At 38.5% G+C, this 22,387-nt stretch overlaps 1 protein-coding gene across 11 annotated transcripts in view; it reads right to left on the reverse strand.

The window, feature by feature from the left end:
• Positions 1–22,387, reverse strand: part of LMNTD1 (lamin tail domain containing 1) — a 480,744-nt gene that overhangs the window by 392,868 nt on the left and 65,489 nt on the right. For 7 of the 11 annotated variants that reach the window (XM_070453810.1, XM_070453812.1, XM_070453811.1 and 4 more), the window contains one exon: positions 17,512–17,684. The exons of the other annotated variants lie outside the window; for them this stretch is intronic. The gene's annotated coding sequence lies outside the window, so the exon portion shown is untranslated. The remainder of the gene's footprint in view (positions 1–17,511; positions 17,685–22,387) is intronic. 11 annotated transcript variants of the gene reach the window in all.

Consider the following 22,387-nt stretch of genomic DNA (forward strand, 5'->3'; position numbering starts at 1 on the left):
GAGGTCAGGTGGTCTGGCATCCCCATCTCCTTAAGAATTTTCCACAGTTTATTGTGATCCACACAGTCAAAGGCTATGGCATAGTTAATAAAGCAGAAATAGCTGTTTTTCAAAATGTGGTCCAGTGGAAAAGGGAATGGCAAACCACTTCAGTATTCCTGCCTTGAGAACCCCATGAACGGTATAAAAAGTGTCTTCACTTGGAGGTGACCAAATCAGCTGAAGCAATCATCCCAATTAACAAAAATAAATTATTGGACTGGACTAAATTAAGACATTCTTTAATGATCTTAATTTTTGGAAGGTTTTTATTGCTCTTTCATTTTGTAATCATAAATTACTGTCATTGTAAAAAAATATATACATGTAGATAAGAGTTTCAAAGAATAAGTTTACCTTTACCCTTCTTAATTCCATGGCCCACCCCAGAAGTTAATATATATTAACAGTCTAGTGTGTATTTTTCTATGCTTCTTTCTATGCATTTATACAAATATTCACATCCACAGTTTTAGTTTTGGGAGATTCAAATATATATCTTTATTTCTCTCTCTTTCCTCCCTTCTTCCCACCCTTCTTTTTCTTTCTCTCTCTCTCTTTCTTTCTTTCAAATGCTTTCTTTACCTAACAATGTGCTTTGGGCATTTTTCACATTAGTGCATACTGAGTTCAGCAATCACATGTCTAGGTTTTTCCCACTGTCCTGGATTAACAATTAATAGTGCCCCTTTTCACTGTCAAAAGTAGCCTAGTTTGGATGATAAATTGTATGGTCCTAATATAAAGTTCCCTAGTTAATGAATTCATAGCAGTCTACAAAACCATCATTTTTGTCATTACTACCCTATAAATGAACATTTAAATATCACTCTTTATGGTATTATGAACAAGGTTTCAGTGAACACTCAGACACAGATATCTTAGTGCATGTATATGAATATTTCTATATGATAAATAGTTTAAGTCCAATTGTGAGATTAAGGGGATATACATTTGTTTTTTTTAATTGAGGTATAGCTGCTTTTGCTGTACAATGGAATTAATCAGCTACATGTACACATTTTTAATATACTGTCAAAAAGCATATTTTAAGAAATAAAAATATATACTATTTTATAATTCCATCAACAGCATCCGTGTATCTATGCTGTCACCAACCAACTCTGAATATTTACCCTATTTTGGCCAATTCAGTGAGCAATATTTCATATCTCATTCACTACAGTCGATTACAGTTGAGGTTTAATTTTTTTCAGGTTCTTTCATATTTTTCCAATTTTTAATTGGGTTATTTTTTGTCATTAATTTATAAGTTTTATTTTATATTAAGTGTGATATAAAATATAAGTTGTAAATATATTCATTTGTTTCCCAGTAGCATGGATATAATCCTTATGTCCTACAGCTATAACCAACAGTACTTTGATTCTCAAAAGCAGTTAAAACACATATAACAAAACATACTGTTAAACTTTCTTATCTCCCAAAGTTAAAAGCTTATATATATATATGTAAAATATATATGGTGTGATCACCCACCTAGAGCCAAACATCCTGGAATGTGAAGTCAAGGGCTCACTATGAACAAAGTTAGTGGAGGTGATGGAATTCCAATTGAGCTATATCAAATTCTAAAAGATGATGCTGTGAAAGTGCTGCACTCAATATGCCAGCAAATTTGGAAATCACAGCAGTGGCCACAGGACTGGAAAAGGTCAGTTTTCATTCCAATCCCAAAGAAAGGCAATGCAAAAGGATGTTCAAATTACCACACAACTGCACTCATCTCACACACTAGCAAAGTAATGCTCAAACTTCTCCAAGCCAGGCTTCAACAGTCCCCTTGAACTTCCAGATGTTCAAGCTGGATTTAGAAAAGGCAGAGAGGAACCAGAGATCAAATTGCCAACAACCGCTGGATCGTAGAAAAAGCAAGAGTTCCAGAAAAACATCTACTTCTGCTTTATTGCCTACGCCAAAGCCTTTGACTGTGTAGATGGCAATAAATTGGAAAATTCTTAAAGAAATGGGAATACGAGACCACCTTACCTGCCTCCTGAGAAATCTGTATTCAGGTTAAGAAGCAACAGTTAGAACTAGACATGGAACAACAGACTGGTTTCAAATCGAAAAAGGAATACGTCAAGGCTGTATATTGTCATCCTGTTTTATTTAACATATATGCAGAGTACATCATGTGAAATGCCAGACTACATGAAGCACAAGCTGGAATCAAGATTGCTGGGAGAAATATCAATAACCTCAGATAATGCAGATAACACCACACTTACGGCAGAAAGCGAGAAAAACTAAAGAGCCTCTTGATGAAAGTGAAAGAGGAGAGTGAAAAAGTTGGCTTAAAACTCAACATTCAGAAAACTAAGATCATGGCATCCGGTCCCATGACTTCATAGCAAATAGATCAGGAAACAATGAGAGACTTTATTTTGGGGGGCTCCAAAATCACGGCAGGTGGTGACTGCAGCCATGAAATTAAAAGATGCTTGCTCCTTGGAAGAAAAGTTATGACCAACCTAGACAGCATATTAAAAAGCAGAGACATTACTTTACCAACAAAGGTCCTTCTAGTCAAAGCTATGGTTTTTCCAGTAGTCATGTATGGATGTGAGAGCTGGACTACAAAGAAAGCTGAGTGCTGAAGAATTGATGCTTTTGAACTGTGGTGTTGGAGAAGACTCTTGAGAGTCCCTTGGACTGCAAGGAGATCAAACCAGTCAATCCTAAAGGAAATCAGCCTTGAATATTCATTGGAAGGACTGATGCTGAAGCTAAAACTCCAATACTTGGCTACCTGATGCAAAGAATTGACTCACTGGAAAAGACCCTGATGCTGGGAAAGATTGAAGGCAGGAAGAGAAGGGGACGACTGAGGATGAGATGGTTGGATGGCATCACTGACTTGACGGACATGAGTTTGAACAAGCTCTGGGAGTTGGTGATGGACAGGGAAGCCTGACGTGCTGCATCTATGGGGTCGCAAAGAGTCGGAGACAACTAAACAACTGAACTGAACTGAACATAAAAGCATACTTAAATATATATGTATACATATATACACACACACACATATATACACTTTATGTATACCTAATGAGCTTCCTAGTGGTTCAGATGGTAAAGAATCTGCTTGCAATGCAGGGGACCCAGGTTCAATTCATGGGTCAGGAAGATCCCCTGGAGAGGGAATGGCTACCCACTCCTGAAGAATTCCTTGGACAGAGGATCGTAGTAGGTTGCAAAGAGCTGGACACGACTGAGTGACTGACTCTTATCATATATATCCAACCATATATAAGTATGGTGAACTATGGACAGGTATGGTCTTCCACTGAATATGTTGTGAGTTATGTTATTTATATACATTATTTCTATAAATTTTATATTAAGTCCTTGTTTTTATAAAAATAAATACCTTTTTTTTACAACTGTGAGTGCAATAAACACATATGTATTAAATGTAAATCACTCTATCTTCTACATATAAAATCTCATCTCGTTGTAGGAAACAAAACTTAATCAGATTCTTTTGCATTCTTCATGCTTTGACTACATCTCCTAATTTTATGTTCATCAAATTTCATCAGGGTTGAGTTAACCTTCATCTTTAGGTCACAATGGATTGCACTGTATGTCATCCTAGCATAGAATTGACAACTGAAGTGTTACGAATCAATTTTCTCAATAATTTATAAAGAAATGAAGGGTCTCCTCACCAGGAGAAAATGTTTAATGATCTTCAGAGAAACAGAAAAACAAGCATGCAAATAACAAGGATTTATATAAATAAATGAATAAATAAGCAAACAAATAGATAAATACATATATTTATGTATATATGAATAAATACTCTTAAAATTTTGCAGGCAAAAGATTTCCCTCAAACATTTTCTCAAATGAATACATGCTGTTTGCATATTGGTTGTCAAATAACCTTTCATTTGTGTTTGTATGAAAAAGCTATTTAATAAGGTATTGTCTTCTCTCTAAATAAACACACTGTTAATTAATTAACAAAAATTAAATATAAAAATAGATGTCAACAGTAGCAGGCCTTCTGACTAACATAATATTTAAACTTTATATATAATAGGCTTTTTGTTTCATCAGAATCCCACTGCAAGTAACAACAGGCATTAAATGTGGATTTCAGTATTTTTATCATACTCTGATTTATGTCTAACAAGGCCTTATCATTTCCACACACCACCCATTTTAACAAGTGACACAAAGGGAAAATCTGGGCTGTTCAAATGATACCACACCACAGCAACTGGCAACAATTGATCTCTCCCTATTTAGGGTCAGTTTAATCAGCTGTGGTAAATAACTGAACTGGAACTTGGGGGCCTAATTTATCTCTGTATACAGGCACATTCTCTCGACTTCCAAATTATTAGATAAAAATTCTTTTTACAGTAATTCTGTACCTTTGTCCACTTTGCATAAAAATCACCTGCACCAATTTATGACATTTTTCATATTCTCCAGACTGTCCACAGGGCATCACTAATGATGGTTAAATGTGAGGAATAAGCCTGGGTTTTCCTGCCATTTGACTCTGTGCAATTGTTATAATTCCCTTGGCTCTGATTCAAATTATAATTGCTACATTAGACGAGATTGGAAAGGAAGCATCTTGTTGGCTCATTCCTCTGAGTATTTCAAAGTATTGTCATCATAGCAGAGCATTAATGGTAATCAAAGTTCATCTCTAAAGGGCTTGAGTGAAAATTTTTTAAAAGCAAAAGATCTCTTTGTCCATCCCTTAGCATATTGACGCCTTAGTCACATCCAATTCCACCCAAACCCCAATTTGATAGAAGTCAGTTTGTGTTTTCTTCCAGATTTGGTCATTATTTCCAGGACGCAGTTCTCACAAAATAAATCATTCACATAATTTAAAACTAGATATTGATTTGAAGGTTTTTTAATAGTCTGCAATTAAGGTGAAGATCTGGCATCTTTGATTGATTTTCTCCATCACCACTTATTAATAGTTGTGTATTGAAATTGGAATCAGTAGATTGAATAAGGTTTTTCTTGTGCCATCTGCTGATACTCAATGAGGAAATGTTCTAATGCTGCCCTCCATTTCTGACGGTGAATGAGCCTGTGAATAATTTAAACAAATCAGCTCACTATTGCTGCCCACAGTGAATCCACGAGAGAGATCTGGAGCTGGAGAACACTGGATTAAATTTCAGTTCTACCACTTATTAATTATGTGACCTAGGCAAATTGTCTCTACTTGCCAAGTCTCATAAAATGAAGATCATAATACTTACCTCATTAAGTTGGTATGAGAATAAAATGTTAAAGGTTCAGCAGCATGCCTGACACTTTTTAAGCAATCAAAAAGGTGATGTTATGATTGTCATACCTTTTTTTGGTGGATTATTTTATAATAAATGATGCTAATCCTTCATATTATTTAAAATCTTGGTAGATATTTAACTCTTGTACCAATTTGCATCTTTAAAATTAGGAAAATTTTAAAGATGTCTAGGGTATCTTTTGAAATGAGTATTTTTACATATTGCTAGTAAAAGTACATGTGGGTATGTTCCTTCTGGAAAATAATCTGGTAAAGATAGCAAAAATTTTAAATATGTTTACATATTTCAGGTTGGTTATTTCCTTTCCTGTTCATCTATCCTAAGGTTCTAGTCATAAAGATGTTCATTGGAGAATTATTTATAATACAAAAGTCAGAATACATTTACATGTTCACCAGTTATGAGTTATGGCTCAAAGATAGGAACAAAAAGGAGGTCAACTAAAACTCCTGACATTATACGCAAAATAAATGTAAGAAGATTCTAGGGGCTTCCCTGGTGGTCCAGAATTCACCAGCCAATGCAGGAAATACCAGTTTGATCCCTGGTCAGGGAAGACCCCCCATGCGGTGGAACAACAAAGTCCATGAGCCACAAATACTGAACCCATGCTCCAGAGCCCTCAAGCCACAACTACTGAGCCTGCACACCCTACAGCACATGCTCCACCAAAGAGAGTAGCCCCCACTCTCTGCAGTCCATGCACAGCAATGAAGAACCAGTGCAGCCAAAAATAAACAATTAAAAAAAAAAGAAGAAGCCTTTGACAGGTAGAGAGAAGGGAGAGAGCTCAGGACCTGGGGAAAGACACTGAAGTGACTCCCCTGGATTTTCTTTTTGCGGGAGAAGCAGTCACCTGTAAGAGCCAATGAGCAGTTTTCCCAGGAGGGGGGATCGGGATGGGGAACGCATGCAACTCCATGGCTGATGCATGTCAATGTATGACAAAACCCACTGCAATACTGTAAAGTAATTAGCCTCCAACTAATAAAAATAAAGGAAAAAAAAAAAAGAGCCAATGAGCACAGACAAGGGGAAAAACAGCCCCAAGGCAAGTCAATTCTCTCTAACCAAAGGACTGGGAAAGGACTAACCAAGGAAGACAGAACATTTAGACAATGACTGCCCCACCCCAATCCACTCTTAGCCCAAGGGAGAGGGGTACCACATTCCTGCTCCCCACTTGGTCTCCGCCGTTGGTGCTAAGCGGGGGGTGGCTTCCAAATGTCTCCACTGACTCCACCCCAAAGATGAGAGAAAAATGCACAGCCCACTCACAGCACTGTCAGCAAAGGCCGAGAGGGGATTAGAGATCTTGCTGGCCCGTAACAGGCCACCCTCTCCCTTAGTGCGGTCAGGAATTTCACTCCAGCCTGACAGTAACATCGCTTCTCACTCACAGTGTCAGTAGAGATCATAGGGGGAGCCTGAACTGTGAACCTCACCTGGTGGTAAAGAAGCACCCCTTTATCTCCCTGTATGTATTATATGTGAACTGCCACCCTCACTTAGCGGTAGCAAGGCACTCTTCCCTCAAAGCTGTGCCGGTGGAGACCAGGCGGGGAGCAGCAGTGAGGCACCCGTCTCCCTCTGGCCAGGGTAATGTCACTGGTGGCCTAGTGGGAGCTGACTCCTCTGCCTGCTTATCAGCTATAGGACTGCTCCTGCCCACTCTGTCCCTCAAGGGTCAATAGAGGCCAAGTGGGCACCCAGACTTCTCCCACCACCTGGCAGTGAGGAGGCAGCCTCCCACCAACTTCCCCTCTGGAAAAGTGTCAGAGAAAGTGTCCTAAACCAGAAGATTTAAATGAGATCCAGAGTTTCATAACACAACACTATAAATGTCTAGTATACAACTGAATATCACTCATCATACAAGAAGCAGCAAAATCTCAACTTGAAGGAGAAAAAACAAAGTTCATCTGTTTAGATGCCAACACTGAAATAATACAGATGTTGGATAATCTGACAGAGACTTTCTGGCAGCCATCATAAAAATACATTTAACAATTGTGAACACGCTTGAAACAAATGAAAACAACAGAAAGCTGTAGTTTTTATAAGGATGATATAAATTAGAAACAAATAGAAATTTCAGGATTGAGGAATACAATAACCAAAAGAAGAAAAAAACTTAATGGGTATGCTCAACAAGAGAATGGGGAGGACAGAGAAAATAATCAGTAAACTTGAAGACAGAACAATAGAAATAACCCAATCAGAACAGAGAGAAAATGGACTAGAAAAAAAAGGGGGGGGGGGGGGGGGGCTGGGGAACAGAGTCTGTGGGACTATAGCAAAAGTCCTAACATTTGTGTCACTGGAGTTCCAGAAGAACAGGAGAAAGAAGGAGGGCTGAAAAAGCATCTTTAGATAATGGCTGAAAACTTCCCAAATTTGGAACAACGCATACATATTGAAGACACTAAGCAAGCTGCAAAGAGAGACTCAAAAGAATTCTACAGTAACACACATCATGGTCAAACTTCTGAAAACCAAAAGCAATGAAAACATTCTTAAGAGCAGCAAGAGACAAATGATGCCTTACCTAGAGGGGAAAAACAATTAAACGACAGAGAATTTCTCATCGGAAGCCACGAGGGCTTGCAGAAAGTGACACAACATTTTTCAGGTGCTGAAGGTAAACATCTGGCAACCTAGAATTCTATATCCAGTGAAAGTATATCCTTTGGTAATGAAGAGGAAATCAACACATTACAACAAAGAGAACCTGTCATCAACAGATTTACTCTAAAAGAATGACTAAAGGAAGTTCCCGAAACAGAAAGTAAATCATAAAAGAAGCAATCTTGAAATACCAGTGTATACTTTTGTGTTCTGTCTACATTTTCCCCATGAATATGAATAATTGAACCAAAAAACTGTTAAAATGTTAATAACAAAAACTACAGCACTTATTTTTCTTTTATTAATTCTGTTAGCAGCAAATTAATTTGTTTATTAAAGTACTCATTTGCACATTTTCTTCTGTTTTTTTTTTTCTGTGTATTTATCTTCCATCTCTTTAACCTGGCAACAGGAGTCTCATGACCAATATTCAATATTTCGTCTCTTTCTCATCTCTCATACAGCACATGCTAAAGTCATTTGTACCCAGTAAATAATAAAAATGTTGCTAAATTATTAGATAGCTGACTCTAGTACATTGGGATTTTAGAGATAGGAATAAACACAGTCATTTAAGAACAGCAATTCAGGACATCCTCGGGGGTCCAATGGTTAAGAATCCACCTGTCAATACCGGGGACACAGGTTTGATCCCTGGTCCGGGAAGACAGCTCATGCATCAGAGCAACTAAGTCTGCGCTCCAAAGCCTGTGAGCAGCAACCAGAGAGCAGCCCCTGCCTGTAGCAAATAGAGAAGCCCCAAAGAGCATAAAGACTCAGTGCAGCCCAAAATAAATCAAAAAAAAAAAAAAAGGACAGCAATTCAATATTAATCTGGGAGAAGGAAAAATTAGACTGAAAATAATCATAATGGTAAAAATCACTAACATTATTGAGCATTTACTCTATGTCAGGCATGGCTCCAAGAACTTTATGCTTTTAACTTCATTAAATCATCCCCCAAATCCTAAGAGATAAGTTCTATTGTTATCCTCCTTTTATAGATTATTAAACAGAGGGTTACAGAGTTTAAGCAACTTGCTCAAATTCACAAAGCTAATAAAATACCAGACAAAGATTTAAACCCAGGTTTGTTTGACTCTAGAGACTGAACTTTAAACTGTAAAGCTATATATCTTCAATTTACCAAAAATATACTGTCTTTGTGGAGTAGGAAATGGCAACCCATTCCAGTATTCTTGCCTGGAAAATTCCCTGGACAGAGGAGCTGGAAGGACTATAGTCCATGGGGTCGAAAAGAGCTGGACATGACTGAGTATGCATGCATACATGCATACTATCTCTGAAAATCATCCAGTTCAATCAATTCCCTCTTTCCTGGAATAAAGCTGATTAAAGACTTAGAGCAGTTGATGACTTACAAAACAAGAAGCATTTTGTTCCTCTTTTTTGCAAATGAAAAACAAAGTATTTTGGAGAGATGGTTTTCCCAAGCTTCATTACTTTGGTGACTTTTGGACCAGGAAAGGCAACTCCAACCATTCCAATCTTTTACGTAAATTTAGCACCTCACTGAGTCATACTGGTCCCTCCTAAAGAGCGACTCCAATATTAGCATTACAGTTCTGGAACTTCTCAGATCAGCATGGACTATACTTAGAGTTCCACTCTGCTTTCTCTTTTTAAAAAATATTTATTTGGCTGCACAAGGCTTCCCTTGTGACTTAGCTGGTAAAGAATCCACCTGCAATGCGGGAGACATGGACTCAATCCCTGGGTTGGGAAGATCCCCTGGCGAAGGGAAAAGCTACCCACTCAAGTATTCTGGGCCTAGAGAATTCCATGGGCTTTATGGGGTCACAAAGAGTCAGACATGACTGAGTGACCTACAAACAAAAACCCAGGTTTTAGTTGTGGTACATGGGATCTTCAGTCTTCACTGGGGCATGTGAGATCTTTCAGTTGCAGCATTCAAACTCTTAGTTGCAGCATGAGGGATCTAGTTCCCTGACCAAGGATGGAACCTGGACCCCTGTACTGACAGCACCAGGGAAGTCCCAATTCTCCTTTCTCTTAATGGAGTCTTTGGCTTGGTGATTCAATTTAGATTCGAACACACAAGATGTGTTCAGTCCTCTGGCTCTATATGCTAACACCTTTGATAAAAGACACTTCCCTTGCCTGCCATCTCTCCTCCTTTTCTCTCTCTCTCTCTCTCTGTCACACACACACATAAACACACAGCCAGGGAGGAGGGTTTGACAAGAAAAGCAGGCTATACCAATGGAAGCAAACAACAGTCACATTCCTAGAGATGCAGGCCTTATTTAACAGGCAGAAGTCTTAGATGGGCTTCCCAGGTGGCTTGGCAGGAGTCTACCTGTAATGCAGGAGATGCAAGAGATGCAGGTTCGATCCCTGTGTCGGGAAGATCGCCTGGAGGAGGGCATGGCAACCTACTCCAGTAATCTTGCCTGGAGAATTCCATGGACAGGGGAGCTTGACAGGCTACAGTCTATGGGGTCGCAAAGAGTCCAACATGACTGAAGTGACTGAGCACCCATGCAAATCTCAGAAGAACCTGAGAGAATTTCCAGACCTCTACCAAGGGAGTTCAAGGAAATCATGGAACAAAAGAGTCTTCAAAAATCCATGTCCATAAAATTCTGCATATCTGAGAAAAAAATCTCCAGAGAAATTACTCTTAAACTTTTCTGTGTCACTCATTTCAAGGTCTGATAACGTATTTTGCAGAAGTGAATATTCCAAAGGAAGGCAGTTTCCAATCAACAAAATCAAACCAAGATACTGGGTGGGGTGGGGGTGGAATAAAATGTAGGATTTGTTGACAGTGTTGAAGAAGGAAGAGGAGAAGGAGGAGATACAAGGAAGGAAAGGAGAGAGGAAAAAACTATTTAACCTGATGAGGAAGACATGAATTTTGGTCAAAAATAATTTTATTGTTGAAATTTCATTAATTCCATTCACGTCTGTAGCACACTAGAATAGTCTCCCTTTCCCTTTTTTGCTCAATTATTTTCTTCCAACTCTGAACCTCACCGCTTTCTTCAGACTTCAATGATCAGGGCTTTCCTTCACTGCGCTATACATTTACACTCTGTATGTACGGCCTTTGCCTCTTCTTGCCTAAACTCCAGCGACTGCTCACTGCCGAGTCCATCCTCTGCCCCAGACCCACCACGCTGCCCACCTGCTGAGCTTGGCTGCCTCTGGCGCAACTCTTGTGGCTCCGCTCACCCTGCTCACACTCACATGTAATCGAGTCCAAATCTGCCTGGCAGATAAGGCCTTCCATCTGGCTTTATCACATGCTTCCAACCAACCTGATTTTTCAGTTCTTGGCTTATTAATAAAGCTCTGATGGCAAGCAAGTGATGATGCCCATTGAGTCCCAATGGCAAGTATGCATATCTTGCTATCAGGAAAGTTGTAAAGGAAACAGCAGACGCAGCCCCTCCCCTGAGCCACTCAAAGCCAAATGAAGACAAAATTAACTCCAGCAATGAACTTAGGAGATGTATTTAAGATGCACTTGCACTTATTCATACACTTGCTACAGAGGATCTGAAGAAGAGCAGGAGCCAAAACACATAAAGCATTGATGAGGTGACATTAGAAGCATTTATATGTTCACGCTGCATACAGGTAATACTGTTCATTAAGCTCTATAACTAAATGAATGGGGGGTTGAGATTTTCCAAAGATATCTTTATTCATTTACAAACTTCTTTTACTCAGGGCTGGACAAATTTACCCTCTTCTTTAAGGAACGGGTTTGGGTAGACAGGAGACATAAGGTTTTGATCATGCTGAACCAGGTTATTTGCTGTTACAGAGTTAGTCTGCAATTTCTAAACAGACTATCAACATTATGCGGTGGGGAGAGGCCAGTTAAGCTGACACTGGCTTGAGTCTTGAGAGAAATCAGTCACCAAAGGCCTTGTCAGATCTGTTATTGACCGAGTCAGTCAAAGAAATTCTCTCTGATGAACGAAAATAGGCATTTTTTCACAATAAAGATGCAAATGCTGTGTGAAATATAGTACCTAAACTCCTGTGATTTAATACTACTTATCTCCACAGTGAGTGTTCAAAAGGATGAATCAATAGATCCTCCAGTAGAACATGCTTAATTGCCTTTAAAAATCTAGGGGCTTTTTTAACTATGTGAATTAAAATCAAAATTGAGAAATAAAACTTACAGCTTCTATCTCTGTAGGGTTAACAGTAAACCACCAAAGAATGTACTCATAGCCAACAAATTTTCATTGGTTTGTATAAACATTATCTCTGATACAAAAATGAATAATTCAAGAAAGGAAATATAGACTTGTTTCATATTCAAATGTTGATATATGCTTGTGACATTAAGAAATTGACTATAGGTTTGACTTATTTTGCACTGATAATGAAATTTTTAAATCCTGTGACAATATAACTTACCCTCTCCCATAAATATTAGACTCTTCGATTTTGGAGCTAAAGCAAGAAAGAATCCCTGCTTTTTATTTGCTTGGTTGTTTTCTACCTAACTTTAAACAAGTTTAAATATTTTTAAATTTTAAAAATATTTTTAAAGATTTAAATTTTTTATTGTTACTTAGATTTTTAAAAAAAACATTGCTTGAACATTATCTTCACATTATCTTATATTCATTTTTTAAAAGCAGGCATTTTCTACTCTTATAACATGAGCATATCTAACAAGTTAGCAAAGAGAGTTGTTCTTATAACTTAAGATAGCAATAGTGTTGACTGAATTTCATCTTTCTTATCACAAATACTTCTGACAGGTCGTGTGGTTTTAATTTATACTTTGCTCTGTCTGGACCTACAGATCACTATGACTTAGAAGTACGGATACATGGAAATATTTTCTGGATGTTTCCAGGCATAATTACCAAGAGTAGTAGACAAAGCACATCAATCAGTGACATCACACAGCTTTAGTGACCATCTCTTGAGACACTGATCACATTCTTCTTGGTGTTGCCATTGTTTTGGTTAAACAAAGGCAGATTGTGCCTCTTTCATCTTTCTATCCTCCTCAGTGCCTAGCTGTGTACACTGTAGATGCTCACTAAATATTTGTTAAATTTCTGGTCAAAGAAATAAATGACTGATGACTGAAGCCATACTTCTATCCAGAAAAGAGTAGAACAAACCCACCAATATGCCCTTCCTGCATGAAATGAAGAAAAAGATTCTGAAGGAAGTAGTTTTTGTCTCGAATGGCTAACCAAAGTCCTTATCAATTAACTTGATTTTCAAAATCACAAACTGAAAAGAGAAGAAAATCTGAGTGTGCCTCTGAAATTTCTTAGAGCTTTCTATTGTCCTGATGAAGAATGAATGGCATAAAGTTTGGAGGATTTTCAGAGTTAAGGGTCTTTGGAAGAGTTGTTTGGTTTAAGCATTGAAGTACCATTCTCTAATCCCTTCTTTACACACACACACACACACACACACACACATACACACACACGCTTTATCTAAAGAAGTCTGGAAGTATCTCCTAATTTCAGTTCAGTTCACTCAGTTGTGTCCGACTCTTTGTGATCCCATGAACTGCAGCACACCAGGCTTCCCTGTCCATCACCAACTCCCAAAGCTTGCTCAAACTCATGTCCATTGAGTCAGTGATGCCATCCAACCATCTCATCTTCTGTCGTCCCCTTTTCCTCCTACCTTCAATCTTTCCCAGCATCGGGGTCTTTTCCAATGAGTCCGTTCTTCACATCAGGTGACCAAAGTATTGTAGCTTCAGCATCAGCAGCAGTCCTTCCAATGAATATTCAAGGCTGATTTCCTTTAGGATTGACTGATTTGATCTCCTTGAAGTCCAAGGGACTCAAGACTCTTCTCCAACATCACAGTTCAAAAGGATCAATTCTTCGGTGCTCAGCTTTTTTTATGGTCCAATTCTCACATCCATACATGACTACTGGAAAAACCATAGCTTTGACTAGACAGACCTTTGTCAGCAAAGTAATGTCTCTGCTTTTTAATATGCTATCTAGGTTGGTCATAGCTTTTCTTCCAAGGAGCAAGCATCTTTTAATTTCATGGCTGCATCACCACCTGCAGTGATTTTTGGAGCCCCCCAAAATAAAGTCTGTCACTGTTTCCATTGTTTCCCCATCTATTTGATATGAAGTGATGGGACCGGATGCCATGATCTTAGTTTTCTGAATGTGGAGTTTTAAGCCAACTTTTTCACTCTCCTCTTTCACTTTTATCAAGAGGTTCTTCAGTTCTTTTTCGCTTTCTGCCATAAGGGTGGTTTCATCTGCATATCTGAAGTTATTGATATTTCTCCCAGCAATCCTGATTCCAGCTTGTGCTTCATGTAGTCTGGCATTTCGCATGATGCACTCTGCATATAAGTTAAATAAGCAGGGTGATAATATACAGCCTTGATGTACTCCTTTCCCAATTTGGAACCAGTCTATTGTTTCATGTCCTAATTTCAGCCTAGCCTTTAAATGTTAATGCTTCTTAGGGTCGGGTCTTTGACCCAACTCTCTCCATCCTCTTCATGTTCTCATTAAAGCCCTCAGTGACCTAAGTGGTCAATGTCCTTCCAGCCTCATCCTCTACCATTCCCCTCCTCCTAATATATACTCAGGGTTCATAGATATCCATAGCTCTCCAGTAAGCACATCCTATTCTGCATCTTTTCTCCTTTGTCCATGTTATCCTTTCCTCCTGAATTGCCTTCGAACCTTCCCAGACTCACCTCTTTTCCTTTTCCCCACTTTAAACTTCCTTAGCCTGCAATCTCCTTTTCACACTTTAAGCATAGTTAAGGCATTATCATCATTCAACAGCATCCATCTACCCATCACGGCAGTAACCATAGCATCCTTTTCTGGAGTCCTAGAGCATCCTGAGAACAACTCCATTATTGTCTTTGCCGTATTTTTGAAAGTGTCCATTTTACATTCCTGTCTCATCCATTACACCTTGATTAACTTGGATGAAGAGACTGTATCTTCTTCTTGGTATCTCCAGCACCTCATTTGATGCCAGCACCTACAGATATTCGGTAACTATGTGCTGAACTGACCTGAACTTAATAAACTTAACTGATAATGGGGAAAATTGGCTTTCTCTTTCCTTTTTAAACACTCTTTTCCCTTTTAGAATCTGTTTCTTTAAGACTTAAGACCTTCCAGAAGAGGTAAGAATTTGACAAAATGTCCTACAGAGGTTTGATATCTCTCTAAATCTAGTTTTTTTAATTCTCAAAACCATTTTGGACTAGTCAAATGATTCTTGGTATCAGTAACTGGAAAAAAAAAAAAAAGCTTTCCAATTTTTTAACACTAAACACGTGAGGACTATATTGGAAAACACCAGAGAATATGGGCTGGGTGGGTGGACTCAGCACGTCCTTAGTATTCTGACTCATGGGGAAGCTTCCTAGTAAGGGCACTCACTATCCTATCAGTTCTAGAGAAAATATTTCCGAGCTTTTAGTTAACTGAATGGAACAAGGTGTCACATTATTGCGGGAAATGGGAGAATGCCACCACCAGATTTTTCAGGACCATCTTATGTGAAATGTGTGATGAGAATTCATCTTTGGAAAGCACACAGATGCCTCTGCCATCATGACTTTTAGTGTTGTTTTTTTAATATTTTTAATTCATTTATTTATTTGGCTGTGTCAGGCATGTAGGATCTTTTGATGTGGCACATGGACTCTATGTGGCAGGGGGGCTCCAGAGCATACTGGCTTCAATAGTTGTGACACATAAGCTTAGTCACTCTGAAGCATGTGGGATCTCAGTTCCATGACCAGGGACGGAACCCATGGTGTGGTCTCCTGCATTGCAAGGCGGATTCTTTACCACTGGGCTACCAGGGAAGTTCCTGCCATCAAGCCTTTTAGAACACCCCCCAAATCCATTGCTGGTAACATCAAAGGAATTAATAAATGGTGGAGACTGTTTACCATTTACTTGATGGCTCTAGGGAAGGATTTCTGCTTTTTTTAAAAAAAATGAAAAGAAGAAAAGATAAAGAAGCTGTAGGGAGAAGAGACCATTGTTGGCATTCCAGGTTTTTAAAAGTTGCATATGGTCTCACTGATGCAAATAAAATAATTCCAGGCAAGGCAGTCTTTTATGCAGAGACCAGTTTTGGTCTTCTGAGGCTTCTAGATAATCCATGCAAACCCAAATGAACCCATGTATAAGGTAGCTGGTAAACTGAGCACTGTGCCATGCATTCAAGCAAGGAATGTAATGTCTAATGAAACTTGGCTAAAATATTTCTACATGGAATATTTTATTGGGTATGATATTTATACACACACTGGTGAAAAATCTCTTTCAGCTTCCCACTGACCTTTCCAGATAATATAATCTCTGAAAGATACTGATTTTTTTTTTAATATGGTGGTAGGAAAAAAGCATTCTGCTTTCACTTCAAGCTCCCAAGTGTGTGTGTGTATGTGTGTGTGTGTGTGTGTGTGTGTGTGTGTGTGTGTGTGTATGTATTAGTTGTTTAGTTGTGTCCAACTCTTTGTGACTCCATGGACTACCGCCCACCAGGCTCCTCTGTCCATGGAATTCTCCAGGCAAAAATAGTGATTCCCTTCTCCAAAGGATCTTCCCGACCCAGGGATAGATCTGAAGTCTCCTGCATTGGCAGGCAGATTCTTTACTGTCTGAATCACCAGGGAAGCCCATTACAAAACCAAAATTAACCTCCTCCCTAATTCAAAGAAAGAGCCCTACTAAGTACAAATCCATAGCTTGTCAAGACAACCAGTTCACAAAATCAGCTCATCCTTTTCTGAATTCTTTTCTTACTGTCAGCGGAAAGTGTAATGCACTGAGCTATATAAATACACTTCCACCAATGTGTTAATGAATTAATGACTTGAGAAATACATATTTAAACTTCATATGAGTGGGAGTGATTCAGAGTTTGAAATATCTTATTGAAACATTTGGCTATAAAAATATAACAGAAAATATTTACTATGAGAACATATTTCTCATCATCTTGTGAATACTTTGGTATTAGAAAGTCTGAAAATTCCTAATCTCTTTTGCTTTCTCACAAAAGCCTTATGGTTAGTAGATTTTTTAAGATAGCACAAAAAAAGCTTTCACTACACTTATGGCAAAAGTCAAACAGCTTATCTATTTCAAAAGATATTGGTGTAGTAACATACACACAAAACTTCTTTGTCTATTTCCAAAAATCAAAATTTAATGAAAGAAAAAGTTCAGGATCTTGAAATTAGTTAATGCACTCATTATAAAAATTCCAAGTGTACAAATGTTCAAAAGGGAAATATTTTCAATATAGCTAAGAAGTAGCTTTCCAATAATGTTGAAGATTCAAGATTATTGCCATATTTGCAATACTGGCAACAAAAGAAGACTTGCATATTTAATCCACTAGCTTTCCTGTCTCTCTGAATATCAAGGAGATTAAAGGAGATTACATTCATTTACATCAGACTATGGTGTTAATGTTGAAGAACTTATTAGCCCCTTTCCAGCTTTGTGTTAGAAGTACTTACTTTCTTTCTTCTTAGATGTCCTAGGATTTAACCTCATGAGTGCCAGGAAGATTCAACAGACTCTCAGTGTAAAATCACCAATCTCAGGCTTAGATCCTTGCAACAGGATTTGTTGTATGTTGTCCTGGGCACCGGCTGTGCTTAGAGTTGCAGGGGCAATGTCTTCTATTTACCTAGGAGTAGTGAACTACATTAGGTCTGAGCAAATAACAGCCAAGGTCTAATAGCCACTGCATTCAAAACATTTATTGTATGAAGGTCTTGTATTGTATTGTATGTGCTTGACTGGCTCAGGTATGCTTATTATAACAGACTAAGAAAAAGATTTAGATGGTGTCTAGTAAGAAACCACTATGGCAATTGAAAGATCTGTAGTCTTTCTGTATTCTAAAGATCACTACCCACCTCCTGGACCATCTTTTTTGTTCTAAGAAGGATGACCACGTTAAGATCAAAGTTCTAGGCCTATAAAATGGATAATGTAAAAGACAGGTTTCCATGTCTATCTATCAGTTCTACTGTTTCAGAGAAATGATTTCATGACTGATTCTCTGACTCACTGTAGCTTTCTATTTCTCCCTCTAAAGAATTCTACCAGATTGTACATTAAGTTTTCAGTATGCTTGTTTTTCACAGTTTCATTTCACAGATTCATTTTACATTTAAATTCTTATCATAGTTGCATCCCTTTGTTGCTGGTGGGCATTACATAGCACAGGCCTTTCATCACTCCACAGAATGGTCTTCTTTGAAGGGAGGTCCCACTCATTCTAAAGGAGGAGTTTTAATGACAAGGCTAATTCCAAAGCAAGGATTTAAAGGCTTGCAAATGACCAGTAAGAATCTAAAAAACATATCCTATTTACAGTTAGGGCTGCAGAGATAGCAATTTGGTGTCTATTTCTATCTACTTTTCATGATAAAAAAAAAACACAAATATAAATCAGCCCTTTGTTTATTTAAGAAAAACAGTAGCTGTCTATAATTAAGGGCCACATGTTTTCATTTAAACCTGAAAAATCTAGATTTATAACTTCTTCATTAAAAATTCCAACTTTGGCTAACATCCGCTTTTTAAAAAAATTTCTTCACTTAACTGGTACAATTTTAGATCAGTTAGTTTTTGCCCAGTTTGCTGCAAATGTTCAAAAGCAGCAGTAACATCTCTCTTAAAACAAAGGACTTGGTTCAGGTCTTTCATCAAATCTTTTTTTTTTCCTTTATTTTTTATTAGTTGGAGGCTAATTACTTTACAATGTTGTAGTGGTTTTTGCCATACATTGACATGAATCAGCCATGGATTTACATGTGTTCCCCATCCCAATCCCCCCTCCCACCTCCCTCCCCATCCCATCCCTCTGGGTCTTCCCAGTGCACCAGCCCTGAGCACTTGTCTCATGCATCCAACCTGGACTGGCGATCTGTTTCACACTTGAAAATATACATGTTTCAATGCTATTCTCTCAGAACATCCCGCCCTCGCCTTCCCCCATAGGGTCCAAAAGTCTGTTCTATACACCTGTGTCTCTTTTTCTGTCTTGCATATAGGGTTATCGCTACCATCTTTCTAAATTCCATATATATGCGTTAGTATACTATATTGGTGTTTATCTTTTTGAATCTATTTATCCAAACGTATCTGTCCATAATCTGGTCTCTAAATGCACTTGGTTCTAAGTCACTCATAGATCTGACATATTAATGCTTGCATATTAGATCATTCTGCTGTGCTGTTAAAAATACATCTTCAGTGAAATGAAACTGGATGATTTCTAATCTTTTACGTTCAAACTTTTTGTGTCTTAGAATTTTCCAAGGAAATTGGTATCATTTTCAATGGGAGTGCGTTTCATGGCTTATGGGCCTGAAGATTTGGAGTTTTCTCTTAATGATTTCTGCAGGAATGACTGAGGCCGTTTGCTGTCATACACACAGTTAGTTTTGGGGACAGGAGGGAGAACAAGTTGGAGGTACTCACCATCTGAAAGAGAAATACTAGCAATGTGGTAAGAAGCAGAAACTTTCTAGTTTTCTGTTGTAATTGAGCCGAAAGTGATATGAACTGATCAAACCAGCAAATCTCGCTCAATACAGCATGAACATGGGGACTCAAGAAATAAAAAGCTGGAGAAAGAAGGAGTCTTCCTAACAAGGTTGCAGTGTGATGAGATATCACCATTTTCAAAAGAAGCTGAACTTCCAAAGAAACACACGGGCCCACCAGTGTTCTCATGGGACATTTTGGGAAAGAAGGAAAAAGAAAAATGGCAATATTCTAGCAACGTTATATACTCAGGAGATTCAACTGAACAGAAGGATGATGGAGAAAGTAGAGGTTTTCATATCTACCTTTATTAGCTTAAGAAATTTAACTTTTAGATTCATTATCCATGGTTATGTATTTTCACCATAAATATATTTATGCTATTATAAATTATAAATATCACATTATAAATATATAAATATGAGAGATACTTTATTATATATTATAAATATGCAAGAGATACATTCTCCCAGATGTACATCAGACTCTTAATGGTGACTACTTCTGAGGAGTGATATAGTGGTGAATTGGTTGGGGGAGGACTTCCACTTCTTAATTCATATGCTGTGCCTGGCTCAGCAGCTCAGTTTGTCAGACTCTTTGTGATCCCATGGACCACTGCCTGCCAGGCTCCTCTGTCCATAGGATTTCTCAGGCAAGAATACTCGAGTGGGTTACCATTTCCTACTTCAGAAAATCTTCCTGACCCAGAAATCGAACCCATGTCTCTTGCATCTCTTTCATTGGGAGGCAATATTCTTTACCACTGTGCCACCTGAGAAGCCTTTTACCTTGTATAATTCTGTACTATTTAATTTTTTATGTGTGTGTATTATGTGCAGTCAAATGTATACCTGTTTCCCTTGTAATTCATACAAAAAACTATAATATACCCTATAATTAAAAAAAAAAAAACAACCTGCCCTGATCATGCATGCTAAGAATTATTTTATGCTGAGCAAGACCCTTGTGGTAAGCTTAATAACTAAAACCTCTTAAGATTTAGTTATGTAGTGAGTTTTTCTCTACCACAAATACTTTTAAAGGAAAATTCTAATATAATATGGACAGGTAACACATTGTTTTTAATGTTACTACCCTTTTTTTAAGGAATAAAAATGCAGCACGCCACTTGACCCAATCACTGCCTGCCTGGGGCTACAAGATCACAACATTGGGTTTACCTGTTTCCCCAGGAGCGTGCCATGGGCAGGAACCTCAGGGACTTTTTTTTCACTTTCCACATTTGCATTTCCCAGTGGAACACGAGTGACAAAAACTACATTCAAGAGGGCACAGAGCCTAAAGGACTTACAACCTATCTTACTCAAAGTACAGCAAGAGCTGGGGATTAGAACTGGCATGACCAATCACTTCTATCTTGGCACCGCCATCTAAATTCTAACACCCCAAAAAAATCATCATCATCATATCTTCCATTCTGGTGTCAGCCATACTGTGAGTCACTTCCTATACTTGTCATATACATTGTGTCTAAAAGCAGGACTTCCTTGGCAGTCCAATGGTTAAGATGCGGGCGCTTTCAGTGCCATGGGCCCCAGTTCAATCCCTAATCGGGGAACTAAGACCCTGCAAACCTTGCAGTACAATCAACAAAAACAACACAAGTAATTCACCAAACTCTTATGGTTCACAAAATGTTGCAGATTAAATTCTCCTGGAGACAGACCCTAAAACAGAAGACTATGCATTGGGTGTTACGAGGTGTGTTCTTCGGATTAATATTTATACAAATGTTAAGGAAGCAGGATCGGGCAGAGGGAGCAGTTGAGCTGTAATGAAGTCCCAACAGAGCCTCACCCAGTCCTTCAGCTGGGATGACCCTGCAAAGCTGTGCCGAGGTGAAGCAAGGTCCCTCTTGCCAACCAGTACTTAGATGTAGGCAGCGGCAGCACCTTGAATAAAGTGGCTGTTTCTGGCCCAGCGCAGTGACCGGAAAGAGCTACTCACTCAGCTGTGAGAAGTCAGCATTACACTCCCAGCCATGGAAGAGTGAATGTTCCCACCCTGGAGGGTGGATGGAGCAGCTCTCCACCAGGGCACTAAATACCTAAATATCAGCCTCTTTCTACCATAGAACGCTGGTACTTAACCTGCGAGACTGATAAATTGGCACTTATTAACTGAGATTTGTTCTGTCTGGCTCGCTTGTACATTCTTAATGTGTCACCATGCATAAATATTCTCCAGTTCATTCATTAATTCATTTAACTTCATTCAATTCAAAAACTATAGGGTGAGTACCTGCAATATGCCAAACACCACTTAGATCTGGCGATAAGAACAGATAAGGCAAAGTGCAGAAGAATGATAATCATGTTATAAAATATTTACTGAGCGTTTGCCTTGAGGCAGGCTCTGCATCTGTGTTTAATTTTCTAACAACTTTGTAAATTAGTTTCTATTTTGCTTTCTGTTTTGCTAGTTGAGGAGACTCAAAACTGGAGGAGTTTAGTATACTTTTCCAAGGTCACTCAGCTATTAATAATAAGGTGTGGCACAGGGTTTGAGCCCAAGCAGAATAATTCCAGAGTCCCTGGTCTTTCCCTGAGGGAAACAGTAACACAGAAAGACAGTCTGAATGGTAACAGAGGTAGATAATCTCTGGTATAAAGTGATACCAGCTGAGGAAGAATGTCAGGCAAGAGTGTGCAGGAGAAAGCGGTCCAGCCTGAAGGAGTGGAGAAAACTTCCTGAAAGATTTGAGTTATGATTAAGATCATCAGGGCGAATAAGAGTTAAAGAGCTTTCGAGGCAGACAGACTACCACAAACAAAACAAAGAGCTAAGGTGGAACTACAAGTAGTCCAA

The sequence above is a fragment of the Odocoileus virginianus genome, chromosome 23 (assembly GCF_023699985.2).
Source record: "Odocoileus virginianus isolate 20LAN1187 ecotype Illinois chromosome 23, Ovbor_1.2, whole genome shotgun sequence".
NCBI classification, from domain to species: Eukaryota; Metazoa; Chordata; class Mammalia; order Artiodactyla; family Cervidae; genus Odocoileus; species Odocoileus virginianus.